The 26,974-nt window shown below is 37.8% G+C and overlaps 1 protein-coding gene across 2 annotated transcripts in view; it reads right to left on the bottom strand.

Annotated features, from left to right (window-relative positions):
- ctnna1 (catenin (cadherin-associated protein), alpha 1) overlaps window positions 1–26,974 on the bottom strand; it is a 103,821-nt gene that overhangs the window by 53,256 nt on the left and 23,591 nt on the right. The window lies entirely within an intron of this gene.

The raw sequence follows: 26,974 nt of genomic DNA, 5'->3' as shown, positions 1-26,974 counted from the left end.
CAAGTCTAGTTTGAGCAGGTGGTGTTTTGCAATTTGTTAGTCTTAAAAGCAAAGGACTGGTTGCGATGCAGCAGTGATGGTATAAGGTTTATGTCCATGTATTAAAAAAACACCTATATACTTTGCTGGAGTTCCAGAAATTAGCAATCAAGCCCAATGTTTATGAAAAATTAACCATTAGTTGATATCAACCTGCTCAGTGTAAGAAAACAGTTGCACTTAACATCAATTACATATTGGACAAGACTGAACGTCAGCTCATTTCTGACTTTTCATAATACACTGAAAGGCACTGAAAAAAACAAATGCATTTGGTTCCAATTAGGGATATGAATTTAAGTTGGATATTCATGACTAATGACATAAGATACAGACAATGCATTGAAAGTTTAGACAGCATGAGAAAGACATCCTTAAGCATACATTTATTTTCAGAACAATACGTCAGACATCTTTACTAAATTTAACTTTTAAGGAACAAGCACCTTTAGCTAAATACACCCTCAGTACATAACATGCATAGTATTTACGGGCTTTATTTAAGTGTAAATGGCTTTTACCTCATATACTTAAGTTGATGTGCAGTCAGGTGCAGAAGACAGCTTCATTGTTGACTGCAATTTACTGTAAAGGACATTAATTTTCAACTTTCTAAATGCTCCAGGTATGCAGGAGAGTTAAGTGGCTAAGTTAATTAAATGCTCTAAGAACATAATGGTTACAAATGAGGTGACCACTGGTAGTAGTTAATTGATCCAAGGACCTCATCCAGCCATAAAAAAAATCTTCAGGATACTGGCACCTGCAGTAAGTCCTATAGATTGTTTACTTTTATGACAAGTTTCAGTCTACTGAAATTTTAAAAAAAACTTTGTACTCTTACTGTAAAGTAATGTTTTAATAATGTTAATCTAATAATCCTATCACCTCTTCTATATTTATAGTTACTCAACCTTACCAGAGCACAAGTTTACTATTTCTTCAGTTTTAAAACACTTTTTAAACGGTATGCAGATGTCTCATTTGATTGTCTTTTATGAACTTGCTGTGGAAGTTGTACACTTCTAATCACAAATATAAACATTTAGATATGTAGCACTTTATACATTTCATGTTGTAAGGAAAAGATTTCTAGGGCCAATTCTCTCCAATTGAGAAAATACTTAATTTTTAAGAGTATTTCAGCAATACACAGGGTCAGATCTAAAGAAAGGCCCATCTCAACTTTTAAATTGCCTTTCATATATTCTAATAAACTTCCATTTCTTCCATCTCTTGCGTCCTATGTTAACTAAAGTGGGACTCAGGTCAGCTATTAGTTAGTACAGGCATAATTCTTCTTTGGATTATTTAACAAGATGCATTAAATGAACACAAAAATGGATATTAGTGCAATCCATTGTAATTAAGAGTAGGGGGGTCAAATGAACTTTTCATCTTAAATCTCAACCACTTTTTGTCTTCAGCGGTGAAATTTTAGATGTTTAAGTTTTTATTTTGAATGAGCACCATGTAGGAAATCTTTTATTGAGCTAGCTCAGACCAAGGTCTTTAATGGCTGAAGCAGTCCTCTGACTACTGACTTAAATGAGCACAAAATCCAAACTAGGGAACATCTAAATTAGCATACTGATTTGCTACTGAGATAAGATGCATCAAGGGATCTGCCAAATCATTGGCATAATTAAAGATGCATAGTTAAAAGGGGCCTAATTCATCTCAACTCTAAATGGCTTTACCCATCATTGTTGAGTCTAAGAAGGGGCTATTCTCTTTTTTTTTTTACCTGAAGCAATTTATTTTTTAAAGACCAGGCACAATTTTGCATATGTACTATAGCATCAAAGGTGGCTTCCCTCACTCCTTTCCTAATAAGACTGGTCCCAAGTTTACTTAGAAATTCTTCAATCGGATTCTGCATTTTCAGGGATTGTTTTGTTATGCATCACATGATTCCTTTTGTGGAAACAATGGCCTGCTAAATACAAAAAGGCCAGCACCATCCTTATGTCTCAAAGTTCAGAGTTGTTGCCGATTACTAATCCACTACTATGGGTTGAGATGTGCATTTTTGCTAGCCGAGTGAGTATGTTTGACTACTCCTTTCAACAGAACAGATGCATGCATCGTGGAATAATCACAATTGGTATAATTATGGATAAACATTCTATACTCAGAATGGATTGAATGTTTTGCTATATTGCTCTTTAGCAAAGATGCAACAAGTGCTAATCGCAATTTTAATTGGGACACGCCACTGTAAAACAAAACTACATGTAGGATTATGGTAGTACAACAAACACTGAAACATTAAAGTGGAAAACAGCTTAACATTCATTAAAGGCATGGTTTCAACTGTTCTTCCCCTCCAACTATGTACCAGCTGATAAGGATATCAATTGTAAAACATTGTATTCCAAGATACGACGTCACACAGGAAAGTGTCTGAAGTTGTCTCCAAAAGCAACATTACTAACAAAAGAAAAGCTGTTGTCCATCATTTAGTTACTAGTCACTGTACTGAGCTGTGAAAGTGCAACTAAGCCAAGTTCAGCCAGCATTCATCCATCTTCACAAAGCAATCTGTTTCAATGTCACCTCAAGTCCTCCAGATCCTACAGAGCAGTGGATAACTACTGTGCAACATTTGTCTTTATTCTGTCAAGTAAAGGCAAGTCAAACTGCAGATGGAAATCATGATTTCAACATAAGGTGAGACAGGAAAGTTCAATTTATTCTGTAACCCCCCCCAAACCTTTCCTTTAACCTTTACATGGTGTTGACCTGGAGCATAAGAATGTGGAATTACAGCATCCGTGAGATACAGGCTTATTAATGTGATTCCTATATTCTCTATAGAACTGACATGTTGCTGCCATAAATCTGCACTGAACAAGGCACTATGCAAATGCAAGAATGGAAACTACCATAAGAGAAACCGATAACCTAATCTCTGTGGTGCCACTAGATATCGCATTAAAAATATAAAAATATTCCAAAGCAGACTGCTTGCATTACCTACAGTTACATTAATTCCCAGTGGTTCTTGCCATTGCAAATTCACATGCCTATGTTACAGCAGCACTAAAGCAAAATGACACTGCAAGCACTCAATGAACAGATGCTCCTTTTGCCACATAGACTTGAATACCAATTTTTTTTAAAAGTGACTGCAGCATCTGCTCTGGTTTAAAATCACCAAGCAAAGTTACAGACTCCTCCTTTTTCCCCCAAAGACAAAAATATAAATATCAATCTTCTCTGCAAGAAAGGTAAAAAGATCATGAGGTTGATTTATTAAGCATGTAAAAGTCTCATTGAACAACATACGTTACCTTTGAGACAGCCTTGTCACTAATCCTTTGGTATAAATAACCAACTAAACTGTCATTTTTTTGTGTCAGGAGACTTTTCATTCCATGCATCTCTTTTCACTTTATTACTGCAGTGGCAGTTTTCTTTTATTTTTCATTTGTCAGGGTTGTGTACCAAATTAGCCTTTCGATACAACCGCACCACACCCCACCAGTCACCTGCCTCCACTGTAATCAATTATTTCAGTAGCGCAAAACTTAAACTGAAAAGGGAAAACTTCTCTCAGAGGGCTCCTGTTACACCTCCATGCCATTTTGCGCAGTGTAACTGAATTAAACAAGGATTCCACATATTAAAATTATGGCCCACATCAAACCTAATATGTTTCAGGGGACTGCTTCAGGAAATTACCAGCTGCTAGACAGCAGTATGAGATCACACTGAAACACGCTGATGTTTATTGTTTAAAGACCCCCCACCAACTGAATTTCTATCCCTCAGAGATTTACCAGCAGGCCCACTCATGTGGAAAGCTATACATCAAATTCTATGAGCCATAACCCGAAGAGATGTGATACATAAGACATCCACGATTTTGTACTAAAGTAAAAAAAGCCGCCTTCCTCAGGTTTATTTAAAAATGTGGCAAAGCATATCAAGATGAGTTTTCATGGGCTGTATTTTAAACGATGCATTTTAAAATCTATTCAAATTCTCAGTTACTGAGCATTAAGTATAACACCATACAATCCATAACCATGTAACTATTAATATGGTTTATCGAAATTACTGGACAAAACATCGATACTTTTTGCATTTCCGTCTTGATTTGATTAAAAACTACTAGTTTCACTGGATAAATACCCATGCTTTCCTTCTCTCTTTCATGACAATACCACAACTTTATAATTACATAGGCATAATTTAAATCTGGATGACTTTTTGGCATTCAATGCAGAAGTCTGTTATCTACCGCTAAAATTGATTTGGGAAGAAAGTGCCATTATAATCTACTCTTGACCTTCTAAAAATGTACCTTGCTTTGGTCTCTTAAAGCTGACTGCTAACAAAGCCATATGACATTTCCTATGTTAAACATCTGCAACAGCTCACACTGCTGTTCAGCTAGACACCAGGTCTTCAGATCACCAGGGAGGGGGAAAGCTAGCCCCACCTCTTAATCTGAAAACAATCAGGAAAAAAGGAAAGCCCAGTAAAATTTTACAGTATATGCCATTTACTAAATCCCACAGAGCCAACTACATTAAATGGGTAATAAAGCCCTTGACAGAACAGGCTGAGCACAACCATTGAACTTGCCAGCCTTGTTTACAGCTCATCTCTATCAGTGGTTACCAGTCATTTTATGGCAAACAAAATTGGTCACGCTGAAGTTGGCAATATGACTCATCTTGCAAGACAGTGTACTGTTAGGGCTGCTGCTCAGGTGTTTGGTTAACAAGAATCTTAAGCTTTGAATTTAATTGAATGTGATACTGAGAACATCTTAAGGTTTACACTACAAAAACAATGTCCCTCCCCCCACCCCTACTGTTTATTAGTGTGACAATCTAACAAGGAGGCTGAACGATATGAATATGAAACAGATAAGAAATTACGTTACAGGGAAAAGGTGACTGTGCTTTCAACTTTACCAAATTCAGTATTCAGAGGCTGACAAGTGGCAAAAGAAAATTCAAGACAAGAAATCATGTTTATGGATGAGATTCGAAACCAGCTGCAGTACTGCAGCTCTCTTCAAGGTCTGATCTGAGCAGCGCACTCAATTTTGAAATGCAGCTTGGAACACTATCCACTTTCAAGGAATCTCCCTGACCTTTACCACAAGTTTGTGTCCTTAAAACCACTATTTTAATTTTTTATGATTATTCTAATACTATCTTTCAACAATAGATAATGCTTTTACTGTGCAAAATTACAAGTCAGGACGACTTTTACTGAGAGACTAGGACAAGGGAAATAAGTCATTTGAAGCCTTTTCTGGGGATTATTTTCCAAATTCATGATCACAAAGTCAAGACAAAATTACTCCTTACACCGAGGGGAGTTTATAACTCACAGGAGTCCCACAGAATCAGACCTAAGGCATTATATGGTCTCTTCAGCTGGAAGTTGCTGCTTAAAAACCAGAATGCAACTCTAGCTAACCACAATCAAGAATATTCGAAGTCACATAACTCGCCAAGCAAAGCATGTTAGCAGATGTACAGCTTGTATTCTTGTCTTCTAACAGTAGCCCTACAAGCTACCATCTTGGGACCTTCAAAATAAGAGCTCCAGCTGAAGACCAACATTAAGCAATATATGCATTTAATGGTGTCTAATCAATAAAATGTCAGAGCACATGCCTCAAGTTTTCCTGATAGCTGACTTTGTCGCAGTTACAATTGGTTCGTTCTTTTTGATGTTCACTGTAAAAAGCCTTCAGTCAACATGTATAAATGCTCTTTTTGACTTAATCTATCAGTATAAATATTGTTTGCTTTTGTGCCCATATTTAATTAACTTCTATTTTACCAGCTTTAAGTGCAGACTGAGCTAGCAGGGCTTCAGTTTGTATTGCATTACATGTATGCATTGTATTGCATTGTTGAGCTGACCTCCGAATCTGAAGACCACAGTTCTAACTGCAACAGTAAAGTACAAAACCACTCTACAAGTATCTTGATTAATCCAAACAAAAGAACCTCCTCTTTCTTGAAAGAGCTGTGAGAATTTAAGAGGTCATCAGCCAGGGACATTGTTCCCAGTGGTTCTCTGAACAGCCGTTTAAGGTCTGACACCATTTTCAACTGTAGACTAAAACAAAAGTAAAATACTGCACTGTTAGCACTCAGCACACTCGTCATATTTACTTTATGTGGCTTTGATTAGTCCACCTCCTCACAAAGCTCCACAATAAAACATGATTAGTACTTTATTTTATATGTAGAAATTCAACCAATGGGATTTTGCTTTTATTACATCCATTCATCCACATCCCAGAAAAGGTCAAGGAAGCAACCATGAGCACAGCTGGAACTGACAATTTAATCTCCCATTGACAAATTCAGACAACCTCAGCAAATTAACTGAGCATCCATCCAACATACTCTATACATTTTAGCTACCTTTTCATTCTTATTAGTAATACAATTTCTTTAAGATCAGATCAAACCCTCAATGCTTCCACCCCTTAGATACTTGAGAATTTTCAATGAAGGTTATAAATCAATGACTGGTTACTGAGAACCTCGGATTCTTGATAATTACAGATGAGTCTTTCAATTTTTGTTAAATAAAGGATACACTTTGCAGTTTCAACAGTCTGTTTATGTGCAGCTCAGGATGGATTTTTACAAATGTAATAGTATTAACCAAAGCTGACAAATGGGTTGGATTTGTGATTTTTTTTTTGGCTCTAGGCAGCATTAAGCCAGAATGCTGGCAGCTACAATAAAATTTCATTTTGCACCTGCTACATACATTGTCAGAGGTAATGGACTGCAAGTTCTTGGGGAAAAAAACAGAATATTAATTGTACTTCTGTTTTGTTCCTTTTCCCTTTATAATGCTGCTAATATAGTTTCCAGTTCACATGAAAAATAATGCAATAACAGAGTAAGAAAAACTAAACTTTGCCCTATAGGGTCTTAATCCTAATAGTGAACTGTTACTGCCTCGAAATAAAATTACACACCTCTGAGTGCACATGGAAATGAGCCGAGAAAAAACAAAATCAAGGAAAAGTACAAAGGCAGCAATAAAATCACAGAATAAACAGAGCTACCCAGCAGTTACTTTGCACATGAATATACATGTATTTGGTTTGATACCACATTCAGCTTCAATAGAGTACTTCCAAGAAATCAATGCTTCTCTCTTTTTTGTGCGATTGAAGAATCTAGTATTCTCTAGTGAGATCTTGAATTGTAAATGCTTGAAGCTTTAGGACAAGAAACAAACTACACACTAAAAAAGGTGAAACATTAGAAATCCCCTATTGCATTTCCAGTCATGAAGATTAATCGTAGTTTTAACTTTCCAACAGAAATCAACGCACCACTGGTTTGCAAACAGTAAAGTGCACCTCTGCTGTACACAGAAAAAAAGCACCAATCTATAAAAGCAAATTAATCAGATCACTCAAGATTTTAGTAACGGCACATTTAGCAGGACATTTCTTTACAAAGCTGAAAACGAGCTCATTTTCTTGAGTGGAGGAGGAGCTACACTAAAAAAACGACTAAGCCATACGACAGATCAGCTCAATTCAGGACAACTGGCATTTTTTTGACAGCATGTAGTGCCATTTGTAGACCATTTAAACTAATTGAAATTTGTTTTCTGGGCTCTGCGGCAATTAATCTTCTCCCGACCTTGTTTATCTGTTTGTAGACAATTTATTCCCTTCCTCTTGATATTCATTAAATGTAATTACAAGGCATTTTAGGAGGAGAACAATGTAATTTACCAGGGCATTGTTCGGAAGAAGGAAGTCAAGGAAGATGCTTGAAATACATATGACAAATGGTTATGTCCCATACTTTTCACTTTGTGTTTCTATATAATTCACGTGAGTGCACCATAGGAGTTGATTAAAAAATGACATATTACAGGTCTCATGATGGTAAGAATTTTAAGTACACGATTTACTTTTGAATTAGAGCACAGGCAAAAATTGATGAATAGTAGTTTAAAACTGCTTAGATGGGTTTCAATGAAAGTGGACATACAGGCCAAAGCTTTAGTGGAAGGGTTAAACTAAAGAACTGCTTTTGTGTGAGCTGCTTCTTTTTGTTAGCTTTGCAAATGATTTGATAAAAACTAAATACTTCATGAATTCCCCTCTGCTGCAGTACACAGTAATTTCCTTTTGGCAAGGTCGGGGACATGGCCAAATCGTACATCTGCCACACATATGAAAGTAGGCTGCTGCCTAGTGCCTGTGCACCGATTATGAATAGATCATTACATCTAAACAAAACACACCTATTTCTGTGATTAAAATCACAGAAGCCTCTCACCTAATTTCACTTTTAGCATCAAAAATATAATGGAGAAATGCAATGCAATTTGGTTACTGATCAAAGATGTTAAATATAAAGAATTACAATACGGCTTATCTGTGAATTAGTTATGTTTTGAGTGTAGGAAATACTAATGGAAATGGCTACATTATTAAGGAAATATCACTTAATTTACTGAGACGTTTGATGAGAAATTAAACCAGAATCTTAATGCCGGTGAACTGAACTGCTGGTCAAAAACAGCCAACTGGTGAAGTAGGGGTGTGCCCAAAAATTCAAGATTTTGATTGCTTATAAAACATTCGATTACTAAATAAACTAGTTTTAAAGTGAGGAAGGAGTGAATTATCCAGAAAATTACCACAATTACCAACAGTGGGGCAGGCCATTGCTTACTTAAAAGACACATACTGTATGTGGAGATCTAAGACAAAAATACAGTGGAAAGTAGACAGAACTACAGGGCAGAAACAGATTCACCTACCACAGAACATGGTGAATACTTTATTGCTTTAAAGTTAATTACCTGTTACTTTGCAAGCAGGTAACTAAAGAAGGAAAAAAAACCTAGGGTTGTCTTCTCACTTCTAGGAGATGCTGTTCTGCTGCTTCTAATAGTAACTTAGCTTTTAAATCAGTATGTTTATACTGATATTCAAAAGTACAAATTATAGAATAAAGTATCTTCAAGACTGAAAGTGTAGGTATCCCTTCTGTTTCACGAAGAAGGGAACATTCTTAAATGCTTTAAGAAATCCTAGCTGAACAAATAAAATGCATTTTGCCATTTTAGAAATAAAATTGTTGTAAATGATTTTCTACAGTCTGCAAAATAGATCCATTGCTGCTCATATTTAAGACCTAGCACTTTCATTAGGGCTGAAACATCAAACTGCCAATCCTAAAGACATTTTTGTTATTGTTATAACAGCAAACACACTCAGGAGTCAGATAGGCTCTAAGAATTAGGCTACCTGCATAATGAGTTTGGAAATGGACTTGAATTAACCTCATGTGATTCGCTCCCAATACATTTGCACGCTTTCATAAAACAAGTTTGTTTTGATGTTCAAAGACCCGTTTTGAGCATACTTTCCTTGTCACTAAAAAACTTTCCATCGGATCAATTTCTTACATCTACACAACAGAGAATAAGTTGAAGCAACGAAAATCTTGAGGCAGATGGTTCAGGGCTTATATTGATTACATATATGTGCTTTCTAAAAGGTACACCAAAATTAAATCACTTCATATATATGCATGTAAAAAATTTAGCCTAAACCACAGAATTGGCAGTTTAAAACTTTTTGTTTATGATTTATTACCATTTAATTATTTTTGAAATTGCTTTAGGAAGTTACCAAGCACAATACTTATAACAATATCGACAGTGCAGTGTGTCAGGGATCATTTGGAAAGCAAACAAGCTAAAGAGAAAAACAAAGGAAAAATCAATTCAATTCATATCTTGGGACCTGAGGTGACATTTGCTCTGAAAGCTGGCAATAACTGATCCGTCATGGTCTGAAAAAAGTCAATTACTCCGCAAACGAATATGAAGTAGCTTTCATATCACCAATCAATGGCAGACTCAGTAATCTTTCATCATACATTCTGTGTCACAAAACACTTCATATCTCACTCTGGGCTTTTCAGCATCCTACTTTTGTGAGGCTGTTTTTGTGTCAGGTAGGTGATGTCAACATGCTATGAGTCACATACAATAAACCAAGACCTTTGTTTCAGCACACAAGCACAGTTGACTTGAAAAGTCACACTTAAACTGAAAATGTGCTTACTGAGGAAATACCACACTATGTGAAACATGAGTTACATTTAGAGCTGATCCCAAACAATATACTACAAAATGACTGAACACAGCAAATATACCAACTACAATAAAAAAAGATTTCTAATGATAGTGAAAAGAAACTTTACAATTAATAATAATAAAAATAATTGCTAACACTTATATAGCGCTTTTCTGGACACTCCACTCAAAGCGCTTTACAGGTAATGGGGACTCCCCTCCACCACCACCAGTGTGCAGCCCCACCTGGATGATGCGACAGCAGCCATAGTGCGCCAGAACGCTCACCACAGTGGGGAGGAGAGCAGAGTAATGAAGCCAATTTATAGCTGTTGATTATTAGGAGGCCATGATTGGTAAGGGCCAATGGGAAATTTGGCCAGGACGCCGGGGTTACACCCCTACTCTTTGAGAAACGCCCCGGGATTTTTAAAGACCACAGAGAGTCAGGACCTCTGCTTTACGTCTCATCCAAAGGACGGCGCCTGTTTACCATATAGTGTCCCCGTCGCAATACTGGGGCATTAGGACCCACATGGACCGCAGGGTGAACACCCCCTGCTGGCCCCACTAACACCTCTTCCAGCAGCAACCTTAGTTTTTCCCAGGTGTCTCCCATCCAGGTACTGACCAGGCTCACACGTGCTTAGCCAGTTGTGAGTTGCAGAGTGATATGGCTGCTGGCATATAATTAGTGTCTACCTACACTTCATTCGCTCCTGGTTGGAGCTTAGAGCTGCAACATTTTCATGAGACATGAAAAGGCTGACGAAGTTCTATGAAAATCTGATCACATGCGAACCAATCACAGAAAAGTCAAATCAGCCGTTATGAAACTTTGAATACCGTGTTTTGTGGAACATACCAGAAGGCAATGATAATTAGTTGTTTTAACATCCTATATTTGAGAAAACCACACAAGCTCCTCTGGGTGGTGTCAGCTTTCAATGTAACCTGTCAAAGTACTGTAACTTTACACAATCACTTATAGCAATATGGTAGAGGGCTGCTTTTCTAGATCATTTCAAAACAGACCCCCCCCCAAATGGAAATCAGGACTAGAAACAGGATAGTAGTTAGATTTAGGTGAGTTTAAGGCTAAGGTTACTGCATATAATGTTACCGCTCTAGCTCATTTTTTCTTTAAAATGCCACACTCAATGTCACTTAGACGTTTTACATTAGAACACGAGAGCAAATAAGAGGTGTTCAAACACTGGCAGAAAATCTACCAGCTCTTGCTATTAAGCAATAATGCAAGTGCGCTGGAGCACAGTTTAACATCTGACGTGAAACCTAATCGGCACAAAAAGTGTCTGACTGACTCATTACTTACAAGTCAAGATAAAGGCTTAAAACACACAGACCAATTAGAAATCATAATTGGCAATCGGATCTTGCCATGCAGAAATAATGTACAAAGTTAAAAAAGGGAAGAGTGGGGGGGGGGGTTAAAACTAATATTGGATTAACTTAAATCATTTTAGATCTTAATCTGTAGTTTTGCTTTTAAAGATTTTTGGTGGGTGAGAGACAGATTATACATCTTAAATATGGACGCATCTTCCATAATCACAATTTTTCCTCCTGCACAACTCACAAGAAAAAACTGGATCACCAACTGAAATAGTCAACTATAATGTTCATCAGCTGCATTTTTAAGATGGGCAGGCACGCATATCCTGAAAACCAGGGATCTTGACTCTTTGCAGGAACCATAATTCAACTGTTTTTACACTAGCCTGATGCAGTCTTTCCCAGGGGATTACAGGAACTTATTTCTAGAGATCACTTCAACCCATTTCACCTTAACAACTTCAGAAATCGAAGGTCCTTGCTTAGCATAAACAAACTGATATCCTGAACAATCAACCTATACCAACTGTTTTGCATCTCTGATGTACTCATACGCAATACAGAACTGTCATGAATGCTTTGATTCCTCCATCGACATTATGACGTAATAAATGCCATTGTAATCAATGTAAACACTGAATCTTTAAAAGTGTGACCCCATTAACCCATGGTAGAAGACAGCTCAACTTCAGACTCTCCTCTACACACATACAGTTACTGGATGCCCACAATGCAAAATACTGTACATCTTGTAACTGACCTCAAAAAAGAAACCCAATTACATAAAACGCACGATTAACTGCAGGCAAGGCTACAATCCTTAGGTGTTCAGTAGTTGGACATTAACGCATTTATGTTAAGGCAGACCTTTCTTTACACCTCAGTTTCCACGGAGCTTGTCAGTAGGTCATTCGGAACAATGTATTTTTTGCTTGGGTCTAATATCATGTTTATGATATAGGGAATGTTAAACATTACTTAAAACTGCCTTTTACATTTTACACTTGCAGAAGATGACTAATGACCTCAGATTTTAAGAGAAAAAGGTAAACACTGAAGAAGAAAGCACAGATACTGCAAAGGTTAGCTAGCGCATTAGTCACCTTTCTGCTGCCAAGAGAACATTAGTTTGCCCAGATAATTAAGCTTGAGCACAAAACCGTATCTCATCCTCCTGCCAGCAAAGTCAATCAAAAAGGCAGGATCTCCACAGCAAGAGATCAAGGACCCAGTCAGGGAAAGCTGTCTGACAGCTTGTAAGTGACGTGCATGTGTTTTATAGAGGCTTATGCAAATAGTTTTAAAAGCCTCAGGGACATTAAATCTCTTCTACGATGCATTTTGTGTTGTAATTTATTTTAATTATGCATTTAAATGAAATTAGACATTTTCATTCAAGGATAGAGAGTGGACTGCAAATCCTGTTTTCCTCCGAACACCTCCCCATGTTACAGCCACAACAAATACTCACCAGAATATCGAATAACTACTAAAAATTAGAAAACAATGAACTTTAGACTCCAAATAAAAAACGGGAGTATATGATCACAAATTAAGACACTCAACACAGACTCATCATAAACTTAGAACAACCCAAGACTGTCCTTAAATAACCAGAAGTCGGGAATAGCAGGAACTAAAAATTCAAATATTATTCACTTTAACAGTGATTATGAATAAGGCTGTACATAAGGAAAAATAACTTTCAGTCCTGTTAAAGGCAAATAACTTTGTGGAGTAGTTACCATGCAGTTGCATCTCAGAGATGCTATTAGTTAAAAAACTGAAGCCTCACAGGTGACATGTAGGTCAAAGGTGAAGTAGCATGGAAGAGATCAGATAGCAAAATTCCACTATCAATTCAATAAGTGTATAAGATGCATTTTACAGTGTGACAGACACATGTAAGACGACAGGGATATCTGAAAGATTAGCACTTTGGGCACTCTTTTGTCTGTCATACTGTGGCTGTCAGCAAAGATTTGTAAAGCCGATCCCGGCCGACAGTCAGTGATCTCTCTAGCCGTCAACACAAATGCACCATATAGGCAGAATGGATGAGCAGTGCATGGCAGGAGGGGAAGAAACAGCTAGATCCACTTGGAAGCGGTGGAGTTCCAGCGCATTTTTGTTTACTTGCTACAGAATTTGAAATGGACGAACCTGACAAAAATGCATGTGGAATTATGGAGTTCATTTCTTCCCATACATACTGCAGAAGCATTTTATTTTATTAGTATACATGTATTCCAGAACACATAGCCCAACAGAATTGGAGATAAATGAGGGGTGACGCTAATTTTGGGAACTGTGCACTTCACGTTTGCCTGAATGAATATATATTGAAAAGAGACCAGGAAGATAATTCTTCTAAGCAAAGCCTGGTAACCCAAAGTGAAGAATGTGCCTTCCTGAACCAGTCAGTATTTTTCTCCATGTGGAGGCAGGCGTGTAACTGTAATGTATGGTATGCTACTTCCAGCTCTAAGCTACACCCCCACACAACCACTCATTTAGATTAATCTCTGCCACTGTGAACCAAGACGCCTGGTCAGAGATTGATTACCATGGCTGTGGTAGAGCAAAACCCAATTTAACCCTCACTGTACCTATTAGGCCTAATTCAGATTTGACCTGACCCTGTACAAAACCTGAGGAAAAAAAGTTTCTTATTTTATAGTTCAGTTACTAGATTAAAAACCGCTAAATAAACATCCTGCTCGTAAATCTTCAGAAAAGCATAACAGAAATATGCCTTTGTGATACTAAACTACAGGCTTCCACAAAAAATGAAACCGTACAATTCATACTAGACAAAGAATCCCTTCTAATTCCTATGCTTAATCTTATTTCAGTTTGAACTAGGGCAAAATTTAGTCCTTAAATTACTAAAACTAAACTCAAGTCACTGAAAGACCCTTTTTTTTGCTTTTTATCTCAACGACAAAAACTGAGTCACCCTATCATTACTAGTAATAGGGAGAGCAATACCTTGGGTCATCGCTGTAGCAGAACTTACATTCTACAAATAACAAGCTTTGGACAAAGCACTTACCACTGAATAAGGAAATATAACCATAGATCTGAAACCTTTACCTAAACAAACTAAAAACAAAACTAAAAAAATTAAAGTATTATGAGATTTCTGTATAAAGAAATATAGGGCAAAATCAAACTAATATAATACAATACTCGTGTTTTTCTTTTATATGAATTTCTTTAAAGACCATCAAAACCTCAAGAACTCAACAGTAAAATACTGTTACATACACATACCCATGCAAGAGTGCTTAGAGTAGCACATAGTTGGGAAATGTGCTATACTACAAGATACTTTCATATGACCGCCCACATTTAAAAGTATAACGGAGAAGCATTTTATATGCAGATACAGAGGGTGGACAAAAGAAAAAGCATAAAGCAATATGAATATTAACTAATAAGGAGATGGGCCATCCTTTGTTTTCAGAATAGCTTCAATCCTTCTTAGATCGTGTTATACATGTTTTGATCCGTTTCTAATAATAATAATTGCTTACACTTATATAGCGCTATTCTGGACACTCCACTCAAAGCGCTTCACAGGCAATGGGGACTCCCCTCCACCACCACCAATGTGCAGCCCCACCTGGATGATGCAACGGCAGCCATAGTGTGCCAGAACGCTCACCACACATCAGCTATCAGTGGGAAAGAGAGCAGAGTAATGAATCCAATTCATAGATGGGGATTATTAGGAAGCCATGATTGGTAAGGGCCAATGTGAAATTTGGCCAGGACGCCAGGGTTACACCCCTTCTCTTTTCGAGAAACGCCCTGGGATTTTTAATGACCACAGAGAGTCTCATCCAAAGGACAGTGCCTATTTTCAGTATAGTGTCTCCGTCACTGTACTGGGGCATTAGGACCCACATGGATTGCAGGATGAGCGCCCCCCTGCTGGCCCCACTAACACCTCTTCCAGCAGCAAACTTAGTTTTTCCTAGGCGGTCTCCCATCCAGGTATCTCTAGTGGGATATTGGACCATTCTTCAAGAAGCAAAGACTCAGTTATTTTAGAGATGAAGGACGTGGAAATTTATTCTTACACTCCAGTACTTCCCACAAACGTTCAATGATATTAAGATCTGGTGATTGGGGAGACTATGGAAGTTACTGCCCTTCATTCTGCTGTATATAAAATCACTCTTGAATAGATTTAGTAGTGTGTATGGGGTATTATGAACTTGCAATACGGGTTGCCTAAAAAGCCCTAGTATTCCTTGGCCATAATTCTACCATGCAGACTAATAATCAGACCCAATGACTCCCATGAAATGGTAGCCCATACCACCATCATGTTTAACAGCTAGAAACAGGCAGTGTGAAGGTTGTTTGGCTCTCGCCGAAGACAAACCCATTCAGATTTAGGAAAAACAGTAAAATTACTCATTAGACCATATTTCTTTCTTCTACTGCTCAGAAGACCAGGTTTGCTTATTACAGCAGGTTACGCATTGCTGCACACTGGCCTTGGTTACAAGGTGAGCTTCGACGTGCGATCACTGTGGCTCTTCCCTGATGCCGTTTTCTCTTGTTTGGCATATGCCATCATGATCTTTGATCGCTCCCTTTAGCGCATTATATTTCAATTTTTCTGTGACTGCCACCTGCAATTCGGACACCAAGCATTTGACCTCTTTAAAAATCTGCTAGTTCTCAGGTTGCCTTAGGAACTTTAAAACATCGGTCATATTGGAATTAATATGAAACCTGTAGAAACCTTTTTACCTGTGATTTAGTTACTTTGGAATAGAACTCCTTTTTCTATAGGCATTCCCATTATTTTCTTCTCCTCCTGTAAATACCAGTCAAAGCACTGGAAGATAGGCTTTTGCTAACCATCATGTTGGCTTTTTGCTCGAATCTCAGCCTGTGATCAGAGGAACATTACATTTAATGCATTTGTCACACATGATGAAAAACCTCTCCAGCTCCAGACTGCATGCTGAAAGCACACACCTACAAGCACTTAAAGTACCTGTTTTATAAGGCTCATTCAGAATCTACTTTATCAGATAAAAAAAGATTTACACCCAAAAACTAGCTTGAGGAAAATCAAATCAAAGCATTGCTTTGTGCTTAAAGTAAACCATTACAACAGTGAGTGCTGCAAACTGATCAAAGTTTAAAGCTTTGCAGCAAACATAACTAAAAGAGCAAGAACAGAGTACATTTACAAATATAAAATTGTATACATAGCCAAACTAATACAGAAGATACTAAAACTGAAGCACACATTTAAAAAGCTTGAAGTGACTGCTCCTGCAATTGGGAAGACCCAAATACGATATTTGTAAGGTTGATCACCTTCACCAGTTCAAACCAAACAGAGCTAAAATGCTCATCACCTAGATGGCAGCAGCTAGCGAAGGCACCTGGCAAATCCTCAGTAGCTGCCCACTGTGAATCACTCAAGCCCTAAGCCAACAACACTATGGGGCAGTGAAAGGGAAAGCCTGAATATAAACAGAAAGTGGAACAGCCTGGGTTTAATATTTGTGATGGCGTTTCTCAGTCTCAACTGAAATGCTTCTTTTCTCTAAAGATTTCTAACGTTAAAAAGTAAAAAAAACAAAACACTAGCATCGGTCAGTAACCAACACCTACACTAAGTATAGTTACCCTACTAAAAACAATGTCTTGCTGTGCAAACATGATCATTCAGGGGTACCTTACACTGTGAGCATCAAGTTAGTCTTCACCAGTTATCTCTACTATTATAACAAGCTTTAAGCTTTAAATAGGCTCAGAAACAAAGCACGTTTTCTACACGTGTAGAAAACTAAAATACTAGTACCGTTCTACTTAATACACATCCACTGGGATTAATTTAAAATAAAATTCAAAAAGCAACAGAAAACAGCAATAGAATAATTTCTGCATGATGTAAAAGCCAATAGGTGCAGAGAAGACAGGAGGCTGTTGTCTTGTGTCAGGGAACAACCTGTCATCCTGCGGCACCTGATCAACCGAAGGAAAACTGGTTGGGTAAACTTTAAAAACCAACAAGAAGAGACTTCCAGTGTCAGCCAACACCCATAGTTTGAGGAAGAGAGCAGAGCCTCAGTTATATGCACAGCAGAGAAAGAGAAGGAAATAGAGAATCTGTCCAATTCAATCAACTGAGGGACCTGTATTACTCAGTTATAAAGTGTGAAGCTTATTTGGACAGCTTTGAGTTTCAGAAGAGTTTGGAGATAACTTTTTGGAATGCTAAGTAGCTTAGCTGCTTAATTTATAGTAAGGGGATTAATGCATTGTAGTTTAAAGCCAAAGATTCTGTTCTGTGGCTTTCACTTTCCCTCACTGTAAATATAAATACCTTTTTTACATTGCAACTGCAGTTTGGTGTCCGTTTTCCCATGATGTTGGGAAATAATTGAAAAGTGATAGTATATTTACCCCAGCAGTGAAACACTTATAGGTTCAAGATTCATTTTAAAGCAAGTTAACACTAAATTGGCTAGAATAATGAACATAAAACCTATTTATGAAATTCTTTCAAACCAAGGAAAGGTCCCTCCTCAAAGCCCTGATGTCAACATCACTTAAGTCGTATGAAGACTATTTGTACAGAACAAACCCAGCACCCTGGTTCACCTAAGAAAGAAAGGAACACCTGATAAAATATGAAAGTGCTACAGACAAACTGAAGCTTCTGAAGAAAGCCATACTATGTACAGTGGTGTGAAAATAAGTACACCCCATGAAAAGGTTGGTCTCTTTTTACATTTTGGATAAAAGGATATTTGATCGTCATTTCAACAATACTGATAAAGGTAATCCGATTTTAAAATAACATTTTGCTCTCATTTGTACTACTTAAATCAACAGAAATGCAATTTCTTTGTTCGGAAAAGGTTAGTACACCCCTATCTTTATCATTGCATCAAATGCCTAAAATTAGAATCAGGTGCACCAAAACAGATGCAAATGATTAGAACATCGTTAGAAAGTAGCTTGGGGGGCATTGCCTTATATAAACATCACAAACCTGTGGTCTGGTTTAGTCCTAGCAATTGAGGTGTGTGGCTATATCATGGCAAGATCAAAAGAGCTCTCTCGGCCCCTCAGAAGAAAGATTGATGCCTATGAGTCTGGGAAGGGTTTTAAAGCCATTTCCAAGCAATTTGCAGTCAATGACTCCACTGTCCGAAAGATCTACAAATGGAGAAAATTTCCAACCACTGGTTACCTATCCAGGCCAGGTCGTCCCACCAAATTCAGCCCAAGAGCTGACTGAAAGAAGAACCCCACCATAACATCAAGGGAGTTACAGACAAGTCTTGCCTTAGGCAATGCCAAAATGCATGAGTCAACAATCCAATAGAGACAAAGGTTTGCTGCTTGGCCACAATGCCAGACATCATGTTTGGCGAAAACCAAAAACTGCCTTTGACCAAAAGAACTTCATACCAACTGTAAAGCACAGTGGTATTAGCATTATGGTTTGGGGCTGTTTTCTGCCTCAGGGTCTGGCCAGCTTGCCATCAGAGTCAACCATGAATTCCACATTGTACCAGAGAGTACTTGAGGAGAATGTGAGGTCATCTGCCAAAAAGCTAAAACTGAACCTTAAGTGGACCTTGCAACAAGACACTGACCCAAAACACTCAAGCAACTCCACAAAAGAATGGCTCAAAAAGAAGAAATGGAGGGTTCTGGAATGGCAAAGTCAAAGCCCAGATCTTAACCCCATAGAAATGCTGTGGGGGGACTTGAAGGAGTTCTGTGAGGAGGAGTGGGCAAAAAGTTCTCCAAGTCGATGTAGGAGACTGATACACACTAACAAGAAACACCTACAAGAAGTGATTTCTGCCAAAAGGGGGCAACACCAGCAATTGAAACTAGGTGGTATACTTATTTTTCCCCAGCAGACAATTGCTTTCTGACTTTTTTGTTGAATAAATGATTGAAAATAATTTATTTGTTTAATTAGATCACCTTTATCCATCAATACTGTTGAAATGAAGATCAAATATCCATATATGAAATATTGTGAGAAAAACGCCTTTTCGTGGGGTGTACTTTTTCACCACTCTGTATATCGAAGAATACTTTGTAGAAATCTGGCTTCTTATTTTTAAACAACCATAATTGCATTCAACAGTTCTTTCCGCGTTACAGTTACAAATATTGAAAAGAATGGCACAACAATGTATACACGTCATAGGACATGCACAGCAATAATATAGTATTTGGTAGCTCTAAAGATGGCTGACAACCTCAGAAGCAGAAGGGCATGAATAATTGCTTCCTAAGTCACGCAGAATGAATCATTGAAAACAATTGATTTTTGTACATTACATTTCCAGTGCCTTTTTAAAGAGGCGCTACTATAGTAAGCAAGGGTCTTTTGGGGCATTAGCACAAAACCACCAGAGTTAAAGCTTTAGTGAAAAGTAATCACAAGCAATCAACAGTCCCTCCATCTCAAAGCGACTTCATCATACACAGTTTATTTGATCTGAAGGAACAAATTTCAACACTATCCTTGCTTAGATGTATAACCGCTCTACAGTTTTGAGCAATTTTAAACTTGCCTCATCATCAGCCAAGCTTAAAAACCCCTCTCTCATTTTAAGGGGGAGGTTTTCCTTTAAATTGTGTGCAGTACATTTCAGTGAAGAACTGTTTCATGTAACAATGAGCATTTAACTAAAAAATGCTCAAAAGATGGTTTGTTGCTCATCCACTCCTGTCAGTCTCATGGGAATATGAATATAAAATGATAGAACACTAGTTAAAGGGAATTTCCACCCTTAAAGGGATCTCAAATCACAGTGAAAACAAAAGCACAGCATGTTCCATTAAAACCGGTGGTCTGTATGAATGTTACACAAGTTCTGTCCTCAAGAAACCTAAAGGCAGTGCATTCAAGCCACCTAGAAGTCAGTGCCTTGATATTACAAGGAAACATTACTTCATTTAACCACCATCTTCACATAAATGAACTTAATATACAAAGTGAGAGATGTCCTATCCTGCCACAGTTTACACACAAATTGCAGGAGAAGCCATCTTGGAGAGGTAAAAATGTATCAATGACAATCCTGTACAGTCCTGAGGTTTACTCCTGCTACACTGAGCTCATCTACACTGCGAAGCTATCCAGCTAATCTTCATTTCATTTACATATAAATAAATTTGAGAATGGGTCCAATAAAACTTCAACATTATAAAGATGCAGATGCATCCTATTAATCTCAAAGGAACTCACATTTTCATAAAGGTATTAGAATTGTCTCCTCATTTCTTAAGCAATAAAAATCCCAAGTGATAATTTAATGTAACCACTATGACATTTAAATTCAATGCAATTAATACATTGCTAATAACAGTACAATTCTGTCTGTACTACATGCTGCACTTCAAATTCAATTACAACTCAATTCCACAATTTTGGGAAGTTCTCTCTCTTTTGACTATCTTATAAAAGCTACCTCATTAAATGAAGCAGAGCAGACATCCACTGCACTGTGCTTTGTCATTAAAAAATCACCTGTTCCATTATAGGTAACTGGACCGTCCCACACTCACAATCTGGGGGGAACACAACAGAAAGGTTAAAGGGTCCATTCATCACAGAATGCCTCAGCTGCAGCAAAACTCTTGATGTACTATTAGTTAATGTGCCCTTTGTCTCATGAATGCTGGACCTCCAATGAGGAAACCTTCATGCAGAGATAATTTACTACAATTTAAGGATCATAATGAAATCGCTTAGAAGCAAGTGTCAAGAACCACTGATAAAAGTATCAGATTCATAAATCCTTTAAGGAAGGGACAAAACAGCGTCAAAACAAGCAGATAATCAGATTCCACCTTTTCTGTGTCGTTTTTCTCTACGAGTGCAGGCTGGGGCAGAAGCCAGTGCCTGCCAAAGCTCGATGTGCGTCAAAGCCCATCGCCGCACTGGCAGATGACAAGTGTCACATCAATAATGGGCCATGTCTTCATCAAAGGGGCATTTATTGTCAGCAGGATTGACATCTCTTGTGGCAGACTTCAGGAAGATCCTGAAGTAAAGCCTATCACCAGACTACACACTGTGTACCACACAAGTATCAGGTACACTCAAGAGACTTAATCTGTACTGAAGCCAATGACTGGCTTGGCAGCCAGCATCTTGTCATGTCAGTTCTACATCATCACAGCGAACAGATATCTATGTTTAACAGACATGTACGGCAAATCGAGAGGGGAAAATAAAAGGATGGAAATACCCAAATTACTTCAATTATAATTAAAAATTGCATAAACATTTGTGTGCAACATTTAAAAGTGGGTCAATTATCTAAACAAGGCTAAGCTTTTCAAACAGCCCAAAAACATTTACAGTCAGGAATTATACATAATAAGCAAACTTTAGCTGAGCAGCCATGGTTCCCAGAAACTGTCTTACTATCACAACGGAGATGGCTACAAAACTGTAGGCCTACATTTCTGTACAACTTGTGCCCTGGTAGGTGGCCCCTGCAGTACTAACTTAATTCATATTAGTAAATCAAGATGATTCTGCAGTTCCATCCAACTATGCTGGAGTCAAAAATCTTCAGACAGCAGTTAGATGTTGCATCAGACAGTGCCTGTGCCTCACACATTTCCCTGTAAACTAGTGTGGTTGACTTGAAATTTCTTTCCTGTACAGAGATTCTCGATCTTCGAAGTCGCCTCATTATATAAATTTATTCTGCAGGAAATACGTAACCATCCATGAATGTACTTCTCCAGCATTTTAACAATTAAAGCTATGAAAGCCAGAGAGAGTTTTTCAGAAGACAGCGGTCAAACTGGAAACAGCAATAAGAATTTACAAAGGTAAACAAAGGTAAAGGAGCACTGCTCCCGCTCTTGGGACATCTTATTTCGTAGCTATAAATAATCCAAAAATGGCAAGGTTGTTAAAACACATACACTAAATTCAGTACAAAATCATGGCATCCTGTTACACACCAAAATCAAAATTGCATGATGCAATTGCACATTACAATTACAAGAAAAAGCATTAACTCAGATGCCGGGGAGACTGGATTAGAACTACAGTATTAACCGGCAAAGGAAATGCATAGGCCACTTCTTTCACACGTGAATGGAATTCTAGACAAGTCATCTCAGAAATGAGGGCAAAAATGCAAAGGGACTTATTAGTAAGTGATAGAAACACTGCACATATGTAATGTTTTTATTCCGTCAGAATCTGCCTCTAGAAGCCAGAATGTCTACATCAGGAGAGCTCATTTGTTCAGCCCTTGGTAAAGGTGCAGCCAGAGCCTCGATCACGATTCACTTTGTGCCCCGTCTGAGCCTGCATAGCCTACACACCAGACTGGGGTCTTTGATGATGTCACTGCAACAGTCCCACATGCAGTGCTCCCTGTGGTTCTCTGCCTTCACCTCATCACAGCAACTCCATTTGACATCACAGATCTGGTTTGACGGGGGAATGACTCTGCACAAAATGGTGGGGGAACCAAACAAACCGCAAGGCTTATAACACTAAATTTTGGAGCAATGTCAGCAAACAAACCGCCACTGGGCTCCTGGGAACTGTACCTAGTGGTTTTCTGTTACAATCTCAGGATGTTTTTAAATATATTAAGGCCTTGTAATTCTGTTAGAAGAAATAACATTGTGTAGTTAAAAGGGAAGAGGAGAAGCATTTAAACAAAGTACTCAGCTGACATCCAACCTGTATGGAACAGGCAGCAGTTACCAAAGCACGATGGCTGTAGAAATGCAATTACTGCTGTTTATACATCACGGATAACAAACAGAGCGTGTCATTTTGAGTTTGTCAACGTTCATATCATACCTTTTGTGGAGTTAAAAAAATAAAATAAGTGGAACTGCTTTTCACTTATCATACGCATTGAGTGTTAAGCTTATTAGTCTCACAAAAATATTGCAACCGATGTTCATAACTAATTCCATAGTACATTTGACTTGTTTCAGCACTGCAGCTAAGCAACAGATACACATTTACATCAGCTGTCAAACTATTCTGACTTTTTCAACTGAATGGTGATTTACATAGCCAAACATCTTAAAAGACATACCATACTCAGAGGTCAATGAGCACATTTTACAAAATGGGGTTCTAGCAAAGAAAAGGGTGGATTATTGCAGGAATGTCATTCCAAAGTAATCAAAAACACCAAACACTAAAAAACGATGTACTGGTTGTGCATAGTACTTATATAATTTATAGTATGTACGGCCTGCTTGAAATATTTAAATCAAATTTGGCCCACCACAGCAAGTGACATCCCTGGTTTATACACTGTACTCAGCGACAATGTCTGAAACAGGAGATTTATGGCAGGCACTGTTTAGTGTCTACAGGTTTTGCTTGATGTGAATATTGACTGAACTATGCTTTTATGAAAATCATGTTGTCTATTGCAGGACCGTTCAGTCTTCGGAGTGCTGTTGTGTCTAAAGGGTTTCTAGGTCTCTTTGAACAGCAGCACCTGAAGAGCTTTAGGAGAAGCTATTAAATTGATCCAATTAAGCCAGCAATAAGCTGATATAGCTTGATAAGAGCAGGGTTGGAATGAAACCCCATAGAAACCTTAGCACACGGTTATCCCTGGTCTAGTTAACGTAGAAAAAAGGGATAAATTCAGAAAAAAAAGGTAATGGCGGTTTTTAACTGCGCATGGACCTTGGGGTCTGGATGGTTATTACAATTGCAGCCTTGAAAGAACATCTTTCATCTTTTGTTCTCCATCCAGATTTTGACTTGTGTATCTGAGCCACACTGTTGCATTCTGCAAATGTAGCTATACAAGGAAAAATACAAGATGGGGGGGAGGAATAAGTTATGTCTACAGGCTCACTAAATTAGACTTTTCAGTGTAGCTTTTTAAAAAACGATCAACTGGCAGGAAAGCAAAGCTTGATTTTTATTGATAGATAAAAAGTGTATTTGCAACGTTTCAGATATTATTGCAGGAAACATTCAGTGGCTTTCTATATCTTTAGGGGAGGAAGAGAGGAGGGAGGGAGGGAAGAGGGCACAGCTGAAATGTTTCTGTAGGCGGTGTGGAATCTTTCGCTGCAGTTCATAAGTGCAATGAACATAATTCCCCAACACTTTGCTAAAATGAGCTGCACTTTTGCCTGAACCGTTATTTTTTTTCCTCATCAGTACACTAAAGCCAATCCAACAATTTCAAAGCTTTTACATTTCAGAGCACTTAGGAAAGCAAGGCCACTCCATGCCGGAAAATGCCCAGATGTTCTTTAGAGCTTCTTCATTGAACTTCACTAAATGCAAACCTCAGACAGTGTGAATGCTTTTCTTTCAGTTATCACCTACATATAAGAACAGCCTAGAAAATGTAAAAAAAGTGAGACCATGGCCATAAAGTTACAAGATGTTACCTGTGTAGCCTGCGTTTAAGAAAGTACCTTAAAGATGCATACACTGATTACAAACATTACATATATAAATACAAAAGTTAAATAAGTGTGCAAATAAAATTAAAGTGGCTCAATACAGAATTTAAAATAAGATGCCCAATTTATTGGCTTTATCTCTTTTAAGAAGTATTGAAGTTTTAGAAGTATTTCATGTCTATAGATTATCCATGCATTAAATTTGCCGATCTAAATTTGTCCACTATATTTCTGTTCAGCGTGTCAAGAAATAGAATCGCCAAAATAAAATTTCTCTGCCCTTCTCAGTTGGCACATCAGATTAAATCCACACAAAGCACCCGAGCTATGAATACCAGAAAAAAGTTCTGCTAAAATACACGGGTACTAAAAAATAAACACATTAGTTCCAGGTTTATCCAATTAGTTTTCCAACTGGGTCAGGGTTAAGGGGATCCTTCTGAGGAGTACTAGGTAAGACCTCCAAAACAGAGCTTAACACGCTTGAAGCAGCAACATGATCAATATATGTCACCACCAATTTGACACTGATGCAAGGTTTTAAAAATCATACTGCTTTAGAAAATCTTTTTTCTGACAAGTTGTAAAACCAATAATATAACCTTAAGCAGTGTCTCTTGAATTGTCAACTCCAACTCTACACCAACACTTTACATCTGACTCAGTCTGATGTTTTTGGGCACCAAGCCTGTTGAAGGGGGAAGGATAAAGGCTTCAAACAGATAGCACTGCTTTAGCTAATGTCACAATATTAAAACAACCTAAGGAGAAAAAAGCAACTGCCTACTGAATTTTTGTGAAGTCTTGATTTCCTCACCTGACAGGTAGACGCAATGCTTAAGATTTAAGCCTAGAAACACATCCACACAAAACCGTTCACTATGCCTAAGTAAAAGTTAACTGACAATCTAATTACTGTATGATTTTCGGTGTCATTTAAAAAGCAGAAGAACAAAACCACGTTCTAAAGAACAGGCAAGATATTTCTGCTATAATTGAGTTAATTCAGGACAAAGTTAGTGCCACATTAGCCTTTAACACTCCATCCCAGTATGGTATCTAAAATCACATAAACAAGGGTTCATGTGGCCTGGTAATTGCATTTTAATTAGGTGGGTAAATGTGCTCCATCTGTTATGCTGTATCAGATTTCAGAAAAGCAATCTTATTTATCAATAAATGTCATCGTTGTTTACAAAAGGGCCGAGGTGATTTGTACTACTGAACCTTGATGAAGCTCCTCAGTTTACTGGAGCAAGGCAGCTCTTACAAAATCTCTCACCTGCATGAGATATCTGGGTAAGACTTCACCATGGTAGCTAGGCTAGAAAAATAACATGGCATAAAGATCAAAGCATCTGCGTGATCTAGTTTTCTGTGACTTTTAAACTTTTGTATTGTTACAGAGTTAGATGTACAGGACTTTTTTGCAAAAAGTTAAAAACCATAACTATAAACATGTAATAAATGTGGTCTTCAAAAGTAAGACCTAAAATAATAAATAGTGCACCTAGTGGAAAGCCTGAGCGGAAAAAATAATCATTGCAGAAATCTGAGAAACATATATAAAACTCTTCAAAAATGTTTTGTATTTTTTTACAGACATTAGAAATGTAAATCGGTAAAAACCTGTTGAAAAAGCCTCATACTTGTTTGCTGATGGTGGTAAAAACAGTTTCCTTTTCAAGCAACGGAGATAAAAAAAAACACCTTTTAAAAAACCCTTTATGAGGCACATTTATATTCTAGTTCCACAACTGCATTATAAATAGGTATTCTTTAAATAGAGATGCACTTACAATGATACACCACAGGGACTAGCAGCTCTCTCTACAGAAAAAACATACTTTAAATGAAGGCAAGGAGGAACAGAGTGATCTTTAAAAGAGAGGAGCTCCGGCATGGAAAATAATGAACACAACTTGCAATGGAACAGGGCTTAAGACCCCCTCCAAGATCCCTGCATCTCAAACAGCAGGTGGCTATAAAATAAGTCTCGGAGCGGGGAAAGAAGACT

The sequence above is a fragment of the Lepisosteus platostomus genome, chromosome 13 (genome assembly GCF_059453375.1).
Source record: "Lepisosteus platostomus isolate fLepPlt1 chromosome 13, fLepPlt1.hap1, whole genome shotgun sequence".
NCBI classification, from domain to species: domain Eukaryota; kingdom Metazoa; phylum Chordata; class Actinopteri; order Semionotiformes; family Lepisosteidae; genus Lepisosteus; species Lepisosteus platostomus.
The sequence above is the reverse complement of the archived record's forward strand: the minus strand, read 5'-3'. Positions and strand labels throughout refer to the sequence as shown.